The 19,726-nt window shown below is 38.9% G+C and overlaps 1 protein-coding gene across 21 annotated transcripts in view; it reads left to right on the top strand.

Annotated features, from left to right (window-relative positions):
* NRIP1 (nuclear receptor interacting protein 1) overlaps window positions 1–19,726 on the top strand; it is a 147,197-nt gene that overhangs the window by 111,484 nt on the left and 15,987 nt on the right. For 14 of the 21 annotated variants that reach the window (XM_065063904.1, XM_065063912.1, XM_065063887.1 and 11 more), the window contains one exon: window positions 11,278–11,326. The exons of 4 other annotated variants lie outside the window; for them this stretch is intronic. The gene's annotated coding sequence lies outside the window, so the exon portion shown is untranslated. Of the gene's footprint in view, window positions 1–1,016; window positions 1,322–1,399; window positions 2,706–11,277; window positions 11,327–19,726 lie in introns of those variants that run through there. 3 more of the 21 variants (XM_065063928.1, XM_065063978.1, XM_065063995.1) reach the window with 3 other exon arrangements.

Raw genomic sequence — 19,726 nt, forward strand, 5'->3', positions numbered from 1 at the left:
TGCTGCTGGGGCTGACCCTCTGCCCAATTTATTGTGGTCTGTGGGACCTGCCTTTTGGTACCAGTCACTTTCTGTCTTGGCTGCCTAAGAAAATTGTGTGTATGGGGGGGAATATATGTGGAAATTTTTCACCGAGGGAACAAAAGGAAAAAAAAAAGAGTTGAAGAGAAACTTTGCTGGCAAAGTTGGGGCTGTTTGTATGCTCAGAGATGCCACTGCATGATGCATCTGAGAACTGAAATGTGGAGGGATAAGTCTTCCCCCTATACTCTGAAGTCTAGCACTTAACTCAGATTTAAGTGTTTAAAGTGTCAATGACATGAAATTTACTGAGAGTTTGTAACTTGTTTTGGTTTTTGGTGGTGATTTTGTGTTTGTGTGTGTTTGGGGTTTTTTTTGGGGGGGCGAGGGGGTATATTTTTCTCTTTTTTTCTTCCTGAGGCAAATCTTGTTCAGCTGGAACATGGAGCACAACAAATGTCGAATGTTGGGGTGAAATGGAGTATGCTTACTAGAGAGAGATCGCGCTGGCTCTGAGGACCTCCTTGTAAGAAAGGATGAAAGTGCATTTGCCAAGATAAAGAGGGAAGATCAGGTGCTACAAGTTCTTTCGTCTTCGAGTTGCTTTTTCTCCTTTCCCTGTGCTGTCTGGCTTGGCCAGGGCTTGTAGGAAGAAAACAATGGAGGAAAACACGCTCCACACAAGAAAGATGGATAGGACGAAACTGATGTGCTCTGTGAAATCTGTACATTCCTGCCCTTGCCTGGGGTGTGCCGTGCCCTTAATATTATGGGAGACCTAAGCTCACCTGCTAGTAATTTCTAATTTACTGTCCTAATTCATCGATTTGTTATCGCTAATTGTACTTCATTTACTTCTGTGTAGTTTCCAGTACCTAAAGGGTTGAAAGGTTGCTGTAATTGGCACCCGCAGCTGCTCTTTCTTTTGACAGGGGATAATTTTGCAGCCTATGCTTTGTGTGACAGCTGCCTAATTGGGCATTCTCCCCTTGTAGCAAGCCTGCCTCCTCCAGCCTCCCTGCTGACAAATGGTGGTGGATTATAGATGAGGACACGCTGACCCGTTCGACCTTGCTGAGACAGCGGGGAGGGGCCTCCTGCTACTTGAGGGAAGCTTTGGGTCATTTAAAGGACAAGGTCATGAGCCAGGTGGGGAAATGACATGATATCACATGACAATAGTCCGATGACACGGTCAGTATGTCAAGGACAAACTCATCAGTATTGATTAATGCTGCTTTTTCCTGGTGTCTCTGCGAAGCCACTGATATTTCGAAAACATTTTGCTAATTTATTCCAGGTAAAGTGCCAAATGTTATTTTTGGGGTTCTTTTGGGAAGTATTTGTACAGTGTTGTCTTAATACAGATCACATGAAAAAGCAGTGTTCTTAAAACTCTGCCGATGATTGTTTATGGGGTTCATCTGGATATTTTTGTTAAAATGTGCATCTGTATGTACTGTAAGGAGAATGCCAGGAAGGATGCATGACGGGCCAGAACTTAAAGAGGGAGGGGGGGGGAAAATCCCTGCTTTTAAATTTCAGCATTTCACTTTTCACTCCTACTTGAAATGCACATGCATAAGCCTTTATGAAAACATGTGTATCTGCATATGTACAGCTGACAGGACTGTGGGAGAAGCGTTTGAACAAAAAGAATCAAAAAGAAAAGTTAAATATAAATTGGACATTTAAAGAAAGTCTTATTAGTTCAAGGGCAATACAGTTAAGATAATGCCTTTCCTATTTTAAGAACTAACACAGTATCCAGCTATGCTGGGCAATAAAAACCTGCTAAGTGGGTTTTTGAAAATGTTGTGAATACAAGTGACAATATTTTGAGAGCATCTTCATATTGCATTTCTATGCTAATAAACTTCAAGGTAAATGAACAGCTTGTTTGACATTTGCTTTGTTAGACAATAATAAAATGCTTTCTTCTGGAGTAATTAGACTTGATAGATTGATTATGTTAAGTGGTAAAGATAAATACAATCAGAAAGAAAACTCTCTCGAAGGGAGTTATTGCCTGTTTTTGAACTTTAAAGCTGTCGCTGTGTTGTAGCGAATGCTTAATGGTGTGTGTCACACACACGCGTGTGCAAACGCATGCAGGCACACACATGCACACACACACATACGTGCACGTACAGACACGGGCAGTGTGCACCGAGTTTCTGCAACAGCCTGTTAAGCTGGGAGAGGAGCGTTCACCTCTGAGCACGGTTCCCATTTTTGTGAGATCTGATTTGTTGTTGGAAGCTGTTGTGGCTGAACCCCGTCAGTTCACCAGGATGTAATTTTACTCCCCCGAGGTAAAAAGCCGTCAGTGGTAAAGTGTGATAAATTAGTTCACCCAAGTAGACGCGTGTGTGTGTGCGTGCGCGTGTTTAATTCTGACCTTGCTGTGCATGTGTTCAGCTGCTCTCTGTGCCCGAGTCAAGCCTGGTGGAGGTTTAATCCTGTGCCCTTGTACACGTATACTTGATTAGTAGTTGTGGTTATCTCAGCAGAAGACATTCCGCCCTCTTCCTTGTATTGGTTGGGACCCGGGCATTGGGGAGCCAAGTCGAAGGAGGAAGAAAAGAGATTTTGCATTAGTATTCTATGAAAGCCTTACTGTCTGCAGAACAAATTGATTGCTACAGTGTACCTGTGCTTGGCACCACTGCTGTGAAAGAAAGGTATGGTTGTAATCTGTTTTATTGTATTACATATTGTGACACTCCAGGAATGCTTAACATTCGGCTCTTCTATGGCACATGCTAGAAGTCCTAAGTAAAGAAAAAAAATATGTGAATGAATGAAAAGTATGTGAGGCTTTCATATCGGCAGCTTTGTTTACTACAACGAGCTGAGTAGCCCCTGCTAATGAGACAAATTTATTGTATGTGCCAATGGCAATGTAAGGAGATGAATAACTGAATTCTATGTATTATATTCAGTTACTCACATATATGTTTTAGTAGTTGCTACAGACCTACACAGATATAATTGTAGTTAACCTTTTAAGGGGCTTTTAGTGTAGCTTTTAAATGTGAAATATACATGCATGTGTCTGTCTCTTTGAATGAAAATGCGGGTTTTTTTTCCAGTTTTTAATCTAGTGCACGGTGTGTGGGGGTGGTATGTGAGGGGAGGTATAAAAATATGAAAATCTTAGGTGTGCTGCTGTGATAAACAGAACAAGAACAAAGCTGAGGAAAAGTCTTACAGAATTTGAGCCTTCATCTGTCCCTCCCCCCACAGTAATGTGTAAATATGTGTGCATTTTTTAAATGAGAAAGCTAATGCTCTTTATTTCCTTAACTCAGTTGCAGACTTTACACAGTTGATGCTCTGGTTTTATAGATGCTCAGCTGATGTCAGTTGTGTGTTTGACGGGAGGTATGAAGCACTCCATTAATAAAATTCGGGCTGTTTCAGAGAGAGCTGTGCTTATTACTTCGTTCTTGGCATCACTGAAGTTGTGTTGGTGATTATGTGGATGTTTGCTTGTGGTCACTCCAAAACATCTGAAGTATCTGCTCTTGTCATGCAGACATTCCCAACTAATTAGGTTTAGGACAGGTGGCAGACTCGTCCTGGGCATTTAAATCTGCATGTAAACCTAATCTAGTAACTTGATGAGAAAATGAAAATCCATCTTTCCTGGTGTGTTATCACCATGCACAAGCCACAGAGGTATTTACGAAATCCTCTCTGTACTCTTTGTCCTGGCAGGTGACAAGTAAATGAGTTGCTTTAAAGAAATGAGAGACTTGGAAAATGCTGTGTGCTGAAGAGCAGTCATGCTCTATAGTAGTTACTTCTGTCATTTGGCCTTGCTGACTTAAGATTAACACTTTATAGACGTGCAGTATATTTATATGAGTGTACCCTTGAGCTTACATTTTACACCTTGCAAAGAGTGTGAGTACGGCCTTATGCATGCAAGTTGTTGATCTTTGAGATCCTTTGACAGCTAAGAAAATTTCTAAGAACCCCAGGTAGGAAGGCTCTGTGATGTGACTGTACTCAAATTATGACAACTATAGTTACAACTAATTAGTCAAAACTTATTTATTCAAAGCAGATATTTTCTGAGTGAGCTATTCTTCCCCTGTGTGTGGTTTGTTGTTGTTTTTTTTTTTAATATGAACACATGTTGTACTGATAATAAAAGTCGGTAAGAACAGTTGCACAATGTACACAGCACATTGCAAGATCAAGAGACTTCACTAATAATCAACAAGATTTTGGAGTTAATTGCAGTAATACTACAGAAATGGTTAAATCTTATCTTAAATTCTGTATTGACTTTTTTTAGATTTTAACCAGTTAGTGTCAGGTGGTTGTTCTGAAGAGTATTAGATAAATACAGGGCAATACTGCATTTCAATGCAATTAACTTTCGTTCATAAATAATTCAACCTATGACTTTAAATGATTAGAGGAAAAGAAAATGACGTGTGATTAAATCCAAGTCCTTGAAAACATTTTGCCAGTCAAGATTGCTGTGACTGCTTCGAGACTTCTTATAATTCCTCTATTGAGTAGAGCCGGTTCTGGGAGTTGTGGTGGTTTGGTTTTGTTTTGTCAATTATTAGTGTATCAATAGAGATATGAGGTAGACTCTTTAGATCATAATTAAAAGAGGACTGAGTGTGTAGTTTTGATTTCTCAATTTTCCTTGTGCCATAAAATATATCAGCTTGGGCAGCATGTGATTTTCCTGGTTGTCCTGTTAAGTAGGAGGATGTTTGCAGGATTAAAGCTTTTACTGCCAACTTTACTGAATGAGCATGCCTTGTAACAGTAAAATCTTGATGAGAATTTTGGAATATTGGAATACAACTCTGGCTGGAGTAGACTGCTATATTTGGAAGCTTGGGGGCTGGTGGGGGAAGGGGCAAACAAACCCTAATAAAACTAACAGCTTTTTAAAGTATTTTTACTTTACATTGGAGGTACACAGTTGATTCCAGCATTGGTTAACTGTTTAACACCACCTTTCCTCTGGAAATATTTAATGAAGATTTAAGTAAGAATTGGTGCTTGAGAGTCTCATCAACTTGGGCAGATTTTAGAGGCAAATTCCAGTTTAGGTATGTGTTTGAAAGGTAGCTATGCCCTGACTGAGATTGTGAAATGCCTGTTCCCCGTCTCCACCCCCATCTCCACCCCCTTTCCTTCTGTTATCTTGCTTTATCATAGCAAAGAGGAAGCTGAGGTGTTGCATAACTTCTCTAAGTAAATACACTTTTTTTTTTTGTGCAGATGCTGGGAGCAGCCTTAACTCAACCAGTGCTGCAGCTACCAGATTCCTGCTAGTGCTGAAGGCAGTTGTGTAAATAAAGGCCTTGTGTGCTGAACTGAGACTGCTGCGGAACCTCTGCAGGGAATTATTTTGTCTATAGCGTTGGTTAACTTTCCCTGAAAATTGAAAGTGTTGCTGATACTCTGGAGTGATGGAGGAGGATTTTGTAAGGCCTGATGAAATAAGCTGTGGCAGCTTTTTTCTGGCTGCTGGACAAAGCATGCACAACAGCAGAATCAGATTGAAATAATGCCATTAATAAAAATGTGATCAGTCTCACTTGAGGGGGTGAGGGTGCTAAGTTAAGAAAGTGGAAAGCTGCACTTACATGTTTTTGTGTGTTTTTAAGATGTTCTCATTGTGAAATAATAGAATTGGGACCTGGTTTTGGTACTAGCACGATTGCCTATTGCTGTTGTGGTAAATGATCTAGACCAGGCAAGATTATTAATCGTTTTTTGTCTAATATATTATCCTGAAGCTATATGAAAAACCTGGGGTTTGTTAAAAGTTCCAAACACCTTTTGTTGTTGTTGTTTGGATCTTTGCTTCTGCAACATCAACCATAGGTGGCACTGACTATTAGCAGTTAGAAGGTTTGGGATACTTCCGCTCCTCACAGATTTACATGATTTGTAAAGTCAATGGCAGCTACTTGATGTATTTTCTCTCTGGCACAGAGTATGTGTGGCAGGTATCTGCAAGTTCTAGAAATGATTAAATGTAGGAACCAAGTTATTTTAGCGAGTTGGGTGAATTTGCAAACTTCTGGCTTATGAAGCTGGAATTGGAGTTTGTCAGAATTCATCGGGAAAACGTTAGTATTGATTATTAAGGGATGAATGTTGTTCCTATGCTTTCTGGCTTTGTTTAAATGGGAGGCAAACTCATTTCTGCAGGCTTTGTTCTACTTAGTGGTGTGACTTGCAGAGGATGCTCAGTCAGGTTCGGTGTAATTCAGGGTTCCAGAGCCTGGACACCGCGGAGCAGTTCAGCACATGGCAAAAAGCCGCCTGTCTGCCTCACTTGCTCCTGCAGCTTCAGTTTTCCTTCATAGCTCCACTTCTAGCATGGACTGCTGGAGTTTTGTTTATACACTCTATGTATGGATAAATGCATACTCTGTTTTCTAGTCCATCTGAGAAATGCAATGCTGTGAATATATTGCAGCTGAATTAGACTGGTAAAAAGCAGGTTTTGACAGCTTTTTAAAGCAAGGAAATTAAAATGGACCTGTTTGGGAAGGAAGTGCTTAAACACATGTAAACACATTTATACATATTTCACTGTGAGAGATCCTTGCTTCGGGATAAAAAGGACTTTACTGTTCTTGATAGGGAAAGAGACTGAAAGTGGAGAGTGGCTCAGAAGAGCCACTGCTGCAAAACTCTTTGCTGCTGATGGGCAACATTCCTTGCAGCTCCAATGCGCTACATAGTGCTTGACCAGCTTATTAGGACTGTTTCAGCATGTTGGATCTCTGAGAAACGAGAAAAGTTGGTGGAATTATGTTTTTGATCCTAATGTCGTCATTTATTTTTTCCGTACTGACAGTTGTTTTCTTGGGGTGAATGTAGTTTCAGCAGGTGTAGTGGAAAACTTGAATTGACTGCTTGTCTGACACACATCTGTCTGTAAGGGTGCTGACACTGCTGATAATTTTTCTTATTTTGGAGAATAAAGGCATTTACTGTGGTGTTCAAGTCGTATTCCTTCAGTAATCCCTATTGTTTCCTCAGATTTAGTGTAGTCAATTTTTGTTTTGTTTCACCAGTAGCAAAAGGAAGAAAAACGCACACACAAAAAATATGGGGACAGAATATCTTGTAATTAAAGGGCCAAACTCAGATTTAGAAAATCTTTCTTCCTTTGCTATGGATATGAACTTCATGTGACTCTGGGCAGGTTGCTTCATCTTCCCCCTGTGCTTGCTGTTCCTCATGTGTAAAGTGGAGAGTACTCCAAAGGACTTCTGTGATACATTCATTGATGTTTGTAAAGTGTTCTGTTTTGTTCAAAGGGGGAATAACATCTTTCTTGCAATTTTGACAGTGCCCAGTAGCCTCCAACGTGGTTTAGACCCACACAGTGCACGTAATGAGAAGTCCTGGTGAAAAACGGAGGAGCGAAATTACTATGATCAGTCTGTAAAGAGCAGCAGCCATCTAACATCAGATATGTACATGTCAGACTGAAATAGGTCTTTGGTAACTGAAATGCCACTTACTTGTGACCTCACACTTTGATATAAGTAATATGGAACTGAATTCTGTAGTTCACTCCAGTCTGAAATAGTTTGGGATTTTCTTTTCCATATTCATGTTGTGGGTGGAGAGTCTATGAAAATCTCTTCTCTATTTAGGAGTGTTGCCTGCTGCCTGCAGCTTGGTGGTAGAAAACATCAAGGGTTTTTTAAATTTGGAGTTTTAAAATTATGGTTGTATGTTACATCAAAGGGAAAAAAAAAAAAAAGGATACTCAGTCAACCTCAGACTTTTTCTCAGTTCTTCTACCTGTGGCTATCACTTTAACAGAGAAAATAATTTCATGGAAGGGTAGTTCAGATGCATGTTTTGTGTAATTTGCAAGTGTGGACTCTTGCGCAGAGTTACAGCTGACAGAGTACAGTCAGCGGAGGAAAAAAAGTCTCTTATCAACAGTTCCCTGCTCCTAAGAGTATTAATTCTGTTCTCCACGATTTATGAGGTCGCTATGTCAAAGGTTTTTGTAGCATTCTGCTAGTCACGATGGAGCACAAACCAATTTGAAATTAAAAATGGCTGGATGGGCTTTAGTATGCAGAAATTAAACTCGTAATCAAATTTGCAAATCAAACAAAGAAATGTTCAACAAGAGGGGCTTTAGTGGCAGTACTTAGATTGGCAAAGACTTTGCTTAGATATCCCAGTTAAATAGTCTGGGGTTTTTTGTATATGCATTAGGAAACTTTCATACTATTACATTTGTTGTGATTGATATCTCTGAGGAACATGGATCATGCCTGCTCTTGGAAAATATCAATTTGCTTTAAAGCAGTTAAAGGGGAATACAAGAATTCATGGAAAACTCGAGAAAGGTGCTTTTTGGTAGTAGGTTATGTTTAGATGTATTAACAAAAAGGAGACTTGTTATTCCATGTTCTTTAGAGTCATTTATGTCTTATCAGGCAGCTGACAAAAATAATTTGCATTTAGTGTACACTTCGGTTTTCATATGTAGAAGTGCATTACAGGAATAGTTTAGTGTATTAATTTTCATTTTGGAATCTTACCCTGCACCCTCTGATATAAGTAGAGCTTTTGGTCTGAATGGTGACAGATAGGGAGTAACTTACTGACTTCTTCTTTGTGGGGTTTTTTTTTATATGTGTCTTTTTTTTTTTTTTTTTTTTTCCTCCTGCCCCTTTATCAACAACAAATTATAAGAGAGTCAAGATGGTTTAGATCTTCCATTCCTCCCTCTTGCTACACTGGTCAAGATGACAGAAAAAAATTATATAAACCCCTGAAGATTTTGAATACTCATCCATGTGCATTGTAACATGATGTTCATTGCTGTTCAGCGGAAATACCTCCTACAATGGTGGAGAAATATAGCTGGTGTTTTAAGAACCACACTGCCTAGAACTTCACCTCTGGCTTCATGTTTTAATGAAGCAGGTTGCTTGTATCCTTTTACAATATACCATATTCTACATCATCTTATTTCTGCTCTTCTTTTTCTTACTCTTCGGGACTTCTCACTTCTGAGACAGTGTCATCCCAGGCAGCTTGGACACCCTGACTGACTGACTTCTCTTGCCATTGATGTTTTTCTTCCTGAAACCTACTATTTCCCTACAGCCCTTCCTTTCTACTTAGTTATCTCTCTATCTTGCCTTAGTTTGTAAGCACTTTGGGGTTGTAGTCTGAATTTACAAGAATATAAAATGTTTTACAATAGTAATTATGCCTGTGGTGTTTCCCAGCAATGTCATGCACAGACAGACTTGCTCTCATAAACCTGGCAGAATATAAAGGAGGCAAGTGGAATTTGCATCCCAGTGGCTTGTTCTTGGTAAGCCAAACTGTTCACCTTCAGAAGTGCTGTAAGCAAGTTCCCAGTTACGTGGTTTAGTAAAGAGATGCCAGAGGGACTTTGGAAGGAAGGGTTAAGTTTTATTTGCAGTAGACCTGAAATTGGAGGTGGATCCAGTAAATCAAATGCCTCTGATTTGAGGAGTAGTAGGAGAAAACTGTTCAAAAAAAGTGGAGAAATTGGAGGATTCAGTCTGCTGTTTGGGCTCAGAGGGTTATTTCATAAAGGCATCTGAGACACAGAAAGCTTCCTTCGTTTCATTGAAAGAGGTCTGGGTTTATGTTTAACCGGTCCCTGGGACAGGTACTTTCTCTGCCTTTACCTTCGTCCTCAAAAGTTTCCTTGTTCATGTTGTCTTTGGCACTGTTTACTGTCATGATTAAAAATAAATAAACAAGTGTTGTTGTTCTGAAAATAAGTTTTCCTAGGTGCAGTATTTCCTTTCTTTCTCTGGCCTTTCTTCCATCTGTGCCACCTGAATTGGAGACAGATCGCAACAGGGTATGGATATCATCATTGTACCAGCCAGGGAAGAGAAACAGCTTTCAGTAGATTTCTTTTTTTTCAGTAGCAGCAGCTCAAGAAAGGAGGAGCCCATTGCTGTATTTCAGCCCTTTTACATTCTGTTTTTAGCCCTTATGTACCCTTTTCTCCACATCATTAATCTTTGTGTTGATCTTTCAGTGTGTATCACTCTTTGCTTCCCCTCCAATCATATATAGTAAAATAAAGGTGTCAGGCTAAAACTATATTATTACAGCAATGTGTTTTTTGCAGTACAACCATGCAATAAATGTAACTTTTTCCTTCTCTAAGAGGAAGGGAAAACATACTTATTCTAGAGGCCAGTGTTGCTCTAGGGCTTCATTTAATTGTCCATCAGAACTCGTATTATGTATGTCGCTCAGAGGTGGATAAGCATTTGTTTTAAACTTCATATAGACTATGATGAAGGAAAGGGAACAAACAGTATGGTGAGGAAGGGCAAGCAACATCCATCATTTGTGTTTTGGCTTGTGGTTTTGCAGGAGGTATTTTGGTGGATTTGGATTAATTTTTGCTGTGGTGATTTACTGCTTGAAGAGAGGAAGAAATAGCCTCCAGAGTGCAGGTGATCTCTGCCTGGGGAGCAGTGCAGAAGCATAATGGAATTTCCTGTGTGAGAGGTGCCGGAGGATTACAGTAAAATTGAGTGTTTGTGGAAACAAAAGAGTAAGGAAGGAGGACACAATAAGTGGTTAGGCTATGCGGGTAGAAATGGAAGGGTTATTAGTGTCTGTAGAACTTGGATGGGGAAATTTTAAACTTAATCTAGAGCAAGAGAAAAAGAGTTGAAAAATTGAAGTAAAGAGGTAACATGGTCAAAGTACCTCGAGGGGAAGGATTACAATAACATCTAGATTTTGTGTATTGTGGAAGGGTCGCAGGTAATGTTACAGAAGTGAGGGTTGTAGATGTAGGGAGCTGAGAAAAGACTAAACAAGAGTGACTTAAGGATAATAGAGAAGATGAGTAAGGTTTTAGAAAAGAAGAATGCAGTGCCAAGGGTGTGTTGTGGTGGTTTGTTTTGTGTGTGTGTTTCTTTAAAATATGGGGGGGGGTGGGTTTGTTGCTTTGTTTTGTTTGTTTTTTAAGTCATTATGGGTAAATGGATAGTGGGAGTATCAGAATAAAGATAATCTGTTGACAGCTTTTTTTGACAAAATGGGTAACTTCAGGGAAAGCTATTTTAGTCTGTTGGTACCTTGTTAAGAAGACAGAGACTCCCTTTCATGAGCTAATACTGAATTAACAGAATTACTTTCCTGTTACAGTAGCAATAAAGTTGTTTTCCACTGTAAGTTTCTCCATCCTGATGATAATGTATTTATTTTTGACAGGGTGGAGTGAAAAGCAGATTCACAAAGATCCAGCACTGACACTTGAAAGGTATGAGTTTCTGCCCCTGAATTTAGGAAGGTTATTAACCTGTTATTTTTTTCATCACCCCAGGTGTGGAGCAGTAACTAATTCACACCAGCTTTGGTCCTTAACCCTCTTAGGAACTGTGAGAATTGAGGGTGTTTTATTTCATATCCCCAGATAGTCTTTGATCCCTTTCTCCTGAAACTGTTAACTAGGGTGCCAAGCTAACAATCTGCTAAAAGTTTCCTGGGAAACTGGAGATGTGATCAGCTGCCCACCAGAACTTCTGTCCTTTTCTCAACAAATGGATTTTAAATAGTGTGCGTCCAGAGCAAAAAGTCTCCTTGAGAAGAGTGGGTTTTGGTTTTGTGGTGTGAGGGATTTTGTTTGGTTTGGTGTGTGTGTGTGTGTGTTTGTTTTTCTCCTCTGGTTTTCCTTTGTTGCCCTGTTTGGCTTTTACCTCCTTGTCCAGTATGATTCACTTCTGTATTAATAAGGTAATTTCATCTCATGGTTCTGTAAGATTGTGCAGGTACCTATGAGCCAGAACTGTTCTTGAGTGAAACCACACTAATGTAGTGTTCAGTGAAGTTCTTTTGGTATAGTTCAATGATGAAATTTAGCAACAGGGGTTGAATGAAAACCTTCTTTAGCTTTACAACAGGATTCTTATAAAGACCGTAAGAAAGAGAAGAAACAAAAAAGTTTAGTAAGAATACAGGCAGTCGGTGAAACTTATCTGCAGGTCATTGACAGTGCCTTACTATATATTGATTCAGAAAATGCTGGAGTTGCTTATTGATGGTATATTGAGCTGGAAAATTACTCCTTCAGATACATCAAGGAAAGATGGCTTTATATAACACAAAGGACACAGGTTATGACCTGTCAGCCATGCTTGGATCTCTACTGTGGTAGCTTAAGCTGGAAATAGTACCTAGCTTGATCAGCTGAATCGATAGAGTTGTGGTTATGGGTAATAAGTATTAACTAATGACTTTACGTGATGCGTAATTTAAGCAACTTTAGTGGAGGTTCACATGTTTATTTGCTAGATTCATGAGCTTTAGGTCTTTTGTTTTATGACAATTTGCCCCTCTCTCCATACTTTGTCAGTAGACATTAAGTAAATGGATTAAAACTGTAATTACAACTTTGAAATATTTCTGTGGGGTTACTTTTACCCCCAAAGCTAAGGCAAGATTTACAGAGGGAAATTCACCACCTACCTCCCACTGCCTTTCATTGTTACCACCAGCCAATTTTGTTAATGATGAATTGGTATCAGACTTCCAGCATGTGGGGAAACAGATCACCTGCTGTGGCTGGTGCCTGTTGGATAACTTGAGGAATGGGAAAGCTGGAATAACTGATCTTGCACATCTTGTTTGGAGAAGGGAATCCTACACTGCATCTTGAATTACAGCTAATTATATAAGGGAGAATACTCACATTTTGACTGTGAACCAGTTTGCTTCTAATAGTCATGACACTTAAACTGGTGGTGTATTACTGATTTTCAGTATGGTGGATGTCCATTTATCATGAGCATAATTCTGCAACCTTGATCTGTGTTGCATCAGTTAGATGCCTTTCTCATGCAAAAGTCTGTGTGTGTGCATAATCTTACCATTATTTTGTTGCCCTGTTAAAATCTCTGGATCTATGTATGTTGGTAAAATTAAATAAGTAAAAAGAAAAACCAAAGGATTCCTATTAAACTATTTATCAAAATGATAGTTTAACATTTTTAAACACTTCTTGATTTGACATTTCACACATGTAAACATAACACAGGTTATTATTATTTTTTTTAAGTATATACATTAGTATCTTTCCAGACCTGCGCATTGGCAGCCATCCAGTGCTTCAACATAATCCATTGTTGTGGACTACTTGACTACAGAATTGATCAGAAGTGCTCTTTTCTTTGTGCTGGCTGTCACATTCATTTTTGTTGCTATATTTCTAACCATTTATTGCAGTCATTACCCCCTCTTAAAAGACAGCACACTTGAAATGGTTTGCGTTAGACTCTCTGTGCAGAAAGATTTGGCTCTGCCTGTTGGAGCTCCCCCAAAAAAGAATGGAATAGGATTGGGTTTCAGACATTTTCTCCATGGTGTCACAGTAGGAGAGGGACCAAAACCCCCGCTGACAGCACCTTACCGCATTCCTGCCACCTGGAAAGCAGGTGTTTTGAGCTGAAATTCAGAAGTAGGAGAACCCTCACTGTTCCTGCAGGTTATGTGTGTAAAGAATATGAACCTGTGTTTAATGGAAAAAACAAAACAACCAAACCAAACCAACAACAACAACAAAAAAAACCCTACCACTGATTTGTTTTATTAAAGGTTTGGTTACGATGATTAAAGAAAGTTAGAAAGTTATGGTGGGTGGTTGTTGTTGTTTTAATAATGTAAGCATGACAGAAGACCTAACATGATACTGAATCTACAGTTTTTCACTCTAATATAGCTCAATTAAAGTAAAAGCTTTTTCATGTTTTTAAACTTTCCATGCATTAGTCAGTGAACTTAAATAATCTATGTGATTGTAAATATACTTTCTTTAGAGTTTAAAGTGTTGGGGAACTATACTGCTAATAAACTAATGTGTTTCCTAGAGTGTTTTTGATTGTGAAATGTCTTTTATACGCCTTTTCGCAGAGTAAGTTGCTGATTTGTTTGCAGATGTTGAATGAACCTCTGTGGTTTTTTAAGTCTTGAATCATAATCATTGCCTGATTATTTTTTTTTTCCTTTTATGTTGGTGTTTTGTTTTTTTGTGGTTTTGTTGTTGTTGTGTTTTTTATTGTTGTTTTTTGTTGTGTTGTTGTGGGCTTTTTTTCCTCCCTAACACTTCAGTGCAGTGAAAAGCTTTCTTAGCCTTTTACAAGGTAGGAAAGATAGAAATTCCACTTGAATAAAACCTCACAAGCCTCTGCTTTTCTCCCATTTTGCTGAAAGGGTTTAGAAAAGGAGGCATGAAGGAAGAGCAGAATTGTATTGCCCCAAGGTCTACGACTTAACTCAATGTGATCTTAAACCAGTGACTGTTTTAAGATCTGATGAATCACTATCAGGGCTAAAACCACCTATACTGTTGGGCATCCCAACCTTCAGGAGTGATTTGTATCTGGCTCTAGGAGCTCAGGCAATACTATAGCTTAAAAAGGTGACAGTCTATTTCCTGTGAAGGATGTTTTCAAACAGGAGACATCTTTTTAAACTTGAGGGTTTTGTTTGTTTTTTTTTTTTTGTCTTTTTCATTTAAAGCCTCTTCATTAGTAACTGAGCCAACCCAGTCATGCAGGTAGAGTGCTGCAAAAGTAATACCTATACAAAAATCAAACAGAGTAAAATCAGTAAACAAACACTGAAACACAGCCAAAATAAGATGCAGGAGGGTGTGTGGTAGCATGAAAGTTTTGCTGGCAATGTTTGAGATGCCCACATACGAGTGGGTTATGCAGGTCACCCCAAATGGATTCCAATAAAAGCTTTATCCCAACACGAACGCTCCTATTTATAGACATAGCTCTCTGCCTAAATATAAACTGCTCCCAGTCATGTCTAGACTAACATTGGAGCTGTGCTGGTGTTGAAAGTAGGGGTTCAGAACTAAGAGCACAAGCCACAATGCTCTTTAAATTACCACTTATTATTAAGGAGCATCCAAACTTCGTGGCAGGGGCACACCTTTGAATGGCACACAATATTATGTCACCCAAGACACCTTTTCTTCCTCATGTTTAAGTGTCAGAAGGTACGTCTGGTGGACGTGACCTGTAAGCTAAATGTCCCTTGAGCATGTTAAAGCTTTGAGAATGTTTCCGTGGGTGGGTGGATGGATGGATAGATCAGTAAATGACTTTCATTGCTAACTATTTTCAGCAGCTGAGTTTTAATGAGACTTTCAACTGTTGCTACTGTGTTTAATCTGCTCACTGACTCAGCGTTCAGCATTGAAGAAGCTTTCTAGGAGGTAAATGTTGTCCTGATTACAAAAGAGGTTAGTTTGATTGTGTTTTGCACAGACTTTGTGTTAAGAGTACTTTTTTTTAAACTGAGAAATACATGCTGTGCACACAGATCATTAGGATAGGTGAGCGAGTGTTGTGCTTGAAAATACACAACGAAATATACAATTACTATATTAAGATAAGTAACTGGGGCTGCATGAAATTATAAACTGAGGTCCTGATTTTCTAGCAGTGGTCTTGCTGTCATGTCCTATATTTGTGAGTGGGTTCTCCTTTTGGCTTTGTGATTTAATGTGTATCAGCACAGAACCGAATACAGTGAAAAGAATGGCAAAAAGCAGTATCTTCCACTTGCTTTTCATTGAACATAAGAGTTCACCTTTAGTTTACTTGATGCACTGCCTAACATCTACTGTTAAAATACATAAGCGCAGGGCAGCTGCTCCTAAAGGCGGGGAATACTTAAAACATATAATGTACCAATGTGAAGAAAATGTAGTGGTATTTCTGGTAAGTGTACTAAAAAAAAATATCGAGGAGCTTTGATCAAATGCCAGCTCTTACATCAGTCCTCTTTGTAATCTTTCTTGCTGATCTGTGACCTTGACCTTGTGTTTGTGTTTGTATGTCAAATCTATTTTAAGGGTGGACAAACTAAGTTCAGTTTAATAGGATATATGCTCCAGCTTCACAGGATGCCTCAGTAAAATATAAAAATTAAAATATTTGAATAAATTATTTTCTTTTCACTTGTCTCTTCAGATTTCAGAGGACATGAAAAGAATATATTGAACTTTTTTTTGTTGTTTTTAAATTCTGTTTAGGAGATACTTCTTAAAAAGGCACCTTTATTTTACCCATGAACTCTTCTGAATTCAGCAGAGACGTTCTGCCTGGATCTTGGGTTTCCTCTTGGAAAATCTCAATGGTGGCAATGCTTTTCTCTCTTTTTATTTGGCCTAAGCCCGGTTCAGCACCAGAAGGGAGGACGCCCTGCGCTGTTCTTCCTCACATCAACGTTCCCACATGGAGTACTGTGAAACAACCAGTCAGCAGTGCCTTTGGGGTTTCTTTTGATGGCAATAAGGTCCTTAGTCCGACTTGCCTTGTAGAAGCTTTCTACAGGGATGCTTGTGTCAATGTAAGGAAAGTGGCAAGAGCAAGCAGCTCCAGATTCGTAGACCAAGACAAGGCTGCACATTTTGGCAGCAGTTTTGCACTTATCAGCCAAAAATTCTTGTTATATACATTAAGTTTGCAGCTTCTGAACTAGTTTATTTTGTCTATTACTAGTGTTGTCCCTCATGGTGACTGAGGTGGCCATTTTTCTTGAGGTGGAGATGGAGCTCGCTAGCCGGCAGCTGGGCTCTGCACGGGCTCCGTTTGCATTCAGCGGGGCTCTTGAGCTCAGGCTTAATTTTAGCCATATGCTAACATGGCAGTCAGGCTGTTTGGTGTAACTGACACTTTGGGCATATGGCTTTATAAAGGCTTAGTGAGGTGGTTGGTTTGACAGGCACTATGAAAGATGTTCCCCAAATTAGCTAATACTTATATGCAAGTATGGAGTAATAGATTTATTTTTAATAGGTCTTTTATGTTGGAGGTAATGTTGTTAGATGTAGAAAATCACACGCTTTCTTCGGAAATCAGTCATACATCTGTATTGGTTTGTTTTATACAGTTTTAAAATGGGTATGAGAAACTGTTTCAGCTTTATTGACATTAGTGGAATAAGCAGTAGCAATAAATAGTTTTTTCTTGCTATTCTGCAATTATTTCCTTCATGCAACACTCATGAAAGACAAGATGTAAAATGTATTAGTAAGAGCTCTTTTCTACAACTTCGTGACAGTATATTATCTTTCTTCTTGAAGTGCTCGTCATTTTTATCAACATAAAACTTCAGAAATTACTTCAAAGTGTATGCCCTTATATTGAGGGATAGTTAAACACTTCCCCTTGCCAGCAATGCACTGTTCATGGCTTTGTGGCAGTGAATACAGTTCTAATCAGTTTTGAGCAGAGTCAGTGTTTTAATTTTTCTGATTTGACTCATGACTAAGGTTGAGTTGCAGCCCAGTTCCTAGCATTTGAGGGTATTGTTAACTAACATTGTCTCTATATACATCTAAATGACTGAAAAACACTTATAGTATTTTACTTAGGGATTTACCTTACAAATGTTTGCAGATTAATTCTAGCAGAGTGGTAAGATGATGACTTTCTGTAATATTCTTTGGAGGATGTTGTTAGCCTCTCCTCCCTAGGTTTCACTAAAGTTGGTTCTTACGTTCTGTCTTTTAATTCTGCTTGGTTTTATTGCTGCTTTGGAGAGAAATAAATACCTTATTTTTTAGTGTAACTGAACTAGTAGAAACCTTCTTGCTAAGGTAGATTTTTTTTTTTTCCTTTTCCACTTAACTGAAATTATACGAGCCCTTTCTGTGTCTGTAGCCTTCAGAAACTTCATCTACAATGAGCTGAAATCTCCCATTACAGTAGGAACTGTATTGTCCTTCCACTCATTTAAAAAAAAAAAAAAATAAAGTCAACTGGGTCTTTAATGTGGATTTATGGGGTCTTTAATGGGATTTATGTAATTGAACACTCTGACTGTGATCCTACACATCACCTTGCTATGGAATTACAGTGTATTTGTGTTCAGTTAGCTGAAACCTGTTCTGTTGAAAAGTCTAGGAAGTGGCTCTTGTCCATACCTAACCATGAGATGCTTTGTCCCAAGTGGAACACAAGTACTACTGTCAATAAAAACTGTGCATTACGTTTTAGTTTTTTGTTGCAGTTTGGCCTCTGTGAAACAAATTCTTGGCTAAAATAGCGAAGTGACATATGACGAATCACCTAAGAAGTACAGTTATTCCAACAAATCCAAGAAATACGCTATTTTATTGTAGTGTTGTGAATAAATGCCTGTATCTTCAGATCCCTCTGACAAGCAGAAGGTCAGAGTTGTATGGAAATGCATTATCTGCATGCATTGATCATAACTCAAAAGCATGATTGTCCAGAAGAGGACATCGATTTCTTCACTGTATATTAATCAAATTTCATTCTTGTGGAGCTGACATAGTTAAATGCATAATCAGTGATTTATTTTGGTAGGTGTTGGAGGGAAAGGCAGTCTGGTTGTTGGTTTCCTTTTAATTGCTTATTTATAGGCAAGTGGTTTACAAAGATTGGAAAGAAGCATCCTCTGTCCATTCGGTTGTACCTAGCAGTATATGATGCATTCCTCTATCCTGAAAACAGGTCTTGGTATATATTTTTGTGCCTGTTTGCTCTTCATCTCTTTAATAAGAAGATTAAATTAACTGTAAGTCTTTTCTGCTCACCGTGCATCTGAGCTTTGATCAACACACTACCCCACGTTCATTGTGGTTTATGATGTGCGCCTTTTCTGGATTTCTGTCCTTATTGTGGGTGGGGTATAACTTTTTTGCCTTATTATTTAGTTTCTTCTCTTTTTATCTTCAGTAGCAGAAGGTCACTCAGCAGTGACTTGTGGGGCAGCTTTAGATGTCAAATACTCAGTTCCTTCACAGGTGATATTTGTTCCTCTTTATACTACAACTGGCAAAGAGTTGGCAGAGAGTGTGTTTATAACTTCATGTCGGAGTGTTAGCAGATGTCATCAAGAAATGAACTGGAAGATGCCCTTTACAGTACTGTTACAGAACAAAATAGCAATGGTCCTTGAGCGCTATCTGTAAGAACAATGTATGCGTTTGGATCTGTGCTAAGGAATTGACTGAAATTTCTGTGAACCGCTCAATTACAGGTGTAAATCTTCAGTTATACGAATAGGATGGGGTTTTCCACATCTAAAAGTTATTTCTGTGATGCTCAATTCTTGTTAGACTAAGAAATACTAATTTAAGGTAGGCTGACATTAGTTACTGTTTGAAGAGTGGCAAAATAATTAAAAGTGGACACATATGTGATTAATCTCAGAATTTAGCAGAATTTCTCAGCAGGAGGTTTTGACACATGGACCAGATTTGAATTATGTTGTGTGCAGTGCTTGAGGGTTGTGCTTGTAAACCTTAAGAGCTGCCACTAAGGCTTTCACAAACTCAGCTTTTATGGCACTTGTGTCTGTCCCCCATCTCCCCCTCCACAAATACTTACTTCAGCTGTTTTGGGGATTTGCTTGTTTTTTGGGATGTTGTTGGGTGAGGGGCTTCTGTTGTTGCTGTTTGGGTGGGATTTTTTTCTTTATTATCTTTGGTTTTAAATTTTCCCCTGCGTTACTGGCAGGTTACTGAAGTAAGCTTCAAAAACATAAATCGCATGTAACTGAAGCAGCCGTGTCAGCTTTGTGCGAGCTGCGTGCTGCCTTCTGGAAGAAGTCACTGGCGCGGTTCGAGTGCCAGCATTGGACAAAGTCGTGGCAGACCAGTGCTGTGTTGAAATGC

The sequence above is a fragment of the Columba livia genome, chromosome 1 (genome assembly GCF_036013475.1).
Source record: "Columba livia isolate bColLiv1 breed racing homer chromosome 1, bColLiv1.pat.W.v2, whole genome shotgun sequence".
In the NCBI taxonomy this organism is placed as follows: domain Eukaryota; kingdom Metazoa; phylum Chordata; class Aves; order Columbiformes; family Columbidae; genus Columba; species Columba livia.